The sequence below is a fragment of the Martes martes genome (genome assembly GCF_963455335.1).
Source record: "Martes martes genome assembly, chromosome: 13".
Classification (NCBI taxonomy): Eukaryota; Metazoa; Chordata; class Mammalia; order Carnivora; family Mustelidae; genus Martes; species Martes martes.
In genome coordinates this window covers 75,328,613-75,331,155 of record NC_137901.1, presented here as the reverse complement: position 1 = coordinate 75,331,155, position 2,543 = coordinate 75,328,613, and positions in this window count along the sequence as shown.

Below are 2,543 nucleotides of genomic sequence, written 5' to 3'. Positions count from 1 at the left end.
CTACTTGTGATCTCTGTCAAATAAATAAAATCTTTAAAAAAAAATAAGAGCTTAAATCTGAGTTTTAGGATTCCTCTGGAGACTGGACATCAACCAGGATATGAATAACAAAAGTTGCAATAATTCAGAACTATTGCCAAAAGAAAGACAAAATCATACATATAGACCTCTCTTAAAAATTGGTTTTCTACATAAGAGACTCTTAATCTCACAAAACAAACTGAAGGTTGCGGGGTGGGGGGTGGAAGAGGGTGGTTGGGTTATAGACACTGGGGAAGGTATGTGCTATGGTAAGTACTGTGAAGTGTGTAAACCTGGTGATTCACAGACCTGTACCCCTGGGGCTAATAATACATTATATGTTAATAAAAAAAAATTTTTAATTGGTTTTCTAGGGGTGCCTGGGTGGCTCAGTCAGTTAAGCGTCTGCCTTCAGCTCAGGTCATGACCCCAGGGTCCTGGGATCAAGCCCTGCACTGGGCTCCCTGCTCAGTGGGAGTCTGCTTCTCCCTCTCCTCTGCTCTCTCTCTCTCTCTCAAGTAAATAAATAAAATATTTTAAAAAAATTGTTTTTCTAGGGACGCCTGGGTGCCTCAGTGCATTAAAGCCTCTGCCTTCGGCTCAGGTCATGATCCCAGGGTCCTGGGATCGAGCCCCACATCGGGCTTTCTGCTCGGCGGGGAGCCTGCTTCCTCCTCTCTCTGCCTGCTTCTCTGCCTAGTTGTGATCTCTGTCTCTCAAATAAATAAATAAAATCTTTAAAAAAATTGTTTTTCTAATTTTAAAAGAAATAAATGATCATTATAGAAATTCAGGTAGCATGCAAAAGCATTCCGAAGAAAATAAAAAGTATTACTATATACCACAGAGAGATAACAAGAGTTACCACTTCGGGAATATACCCTTCTGGTCATTTTTTATGCTGGGACACCTGTACATAAATATCTTTTTATAAATTTGAGGTCTTATTTATCCAATGGAGGCTTGCTTTTTTCACTTTTCACAAGCTTCTAATGAATATTTCTAACCAAAAGGAATGTCAATTTTGATACTGTTTCCCCTATGTTTTTCAGGTTTTAAATTTTTAATTATTTTTTTAATAAATAATGCATGCCTATGGTACAAAATTCACAAAGGACAAAAGGATGTCTTTCCCTGTTCTCAGTAACATAGCTTCCTTACAAGAGGCAAACAGTGTTCCCAGTTTCTTGATTCTCTCATACCTATAAACACTCCATTTTTATTGTCTCCCACAAATAACAGCATTCCATTTCATTGTCCCATGCCTTACTGTTTTCTCTCAACGTCCTGAAATCTTAGAATCTTCCTTGTCAGTCCACAAAGAGGTGGCTCATTATTTTCATAGTACACAGTACTATGCTGTGTGGGGTTGCCATAATTTTCCTGAGTATTTAGGTTGCTTCCATACTTTTTAGTATTAAAAACAAGACTGCAATAAATATCTTTATTCTTATGTGTGTATGATAAATACTTAGATCACAGAATATGCAGATTTTTAGTTTCTCTAAGTAGTTCAAATTGCCTTGGATGGAGATATTCATTTATGCTCTCACAGGGATCCCCAAGAGTGCCTGTTTCCTCATATAGTTGACACCACTGTGTGTTATCATATTTTTCATGCTTTCAATCTGATATATATTCAATCAGAGAAAGAGAGACAGAGACTGAGAGATCACTTGTAAGGTAATGGCTCACATGACTGTGGAAGTTATCAAGTCTAAAATATCCAGAATGGGCCAGCAACGCAGAGACCTCGAGAAGAGTCAATATTGAAGTTCAAGTCTAAAGGCCATCTGCCAGCAGAATTCTTGCCTGCTTGGGGGACATCAGTCTCTTTGTTCTATTCAGACCTTCAACTGATTGGATGAGCCCCACCCACATTAGGGAGGGCAGTTTATTTTACTCAGAGTCTACAGATTTAAATATTAATCTCACCCAAACATCCAGAATAATGTTTGACCAAATATCTGGGCACAGTGACCCCACCAAGTTAACATATAAAATAAACCATCACACCCAGGGGAGACGAATTGCTGAAGTTCACATGGCCAGCCAGATGAAAGTTTTGGTATAGATCTAGAACCAAGGATCTCTTTATCTAAGCCCGGTTCAGACCTGTAGTTTTAATACTAGTAACACTTACATTTGACTTCCCAGAGTGTCTAGTTTAAGCAAAGAACCCTTTTCAATTCTACTAAACATTTAGAAATCTGAGATAGTGCTTATCCTTTACCCTGTCCCCTCTGGCCCCGGGGATCAGCTCAGAAACTCATCTGGGGAGGAGGGAGGACCAGCCTCAAGAATGTGTTGCTGGGATGCCTGAGTGGCTCAGTCGCTAAGGTCTGCCTTCAGCTCACGTCATGATCCCAGGGTCCTGGTATAGGGCCACGCATTGGGCTCCCTGCTCTGCGGGAAGCCTGCTTCTCCCTCTTCCACTCCCCCTGCTTGTGTTCCCTCTCTCGCTCGCTCTCTGTCAAATAAAAAAAAAAAAAAGTCTTTAAAGGCAAAAGAAAAAAAACGTG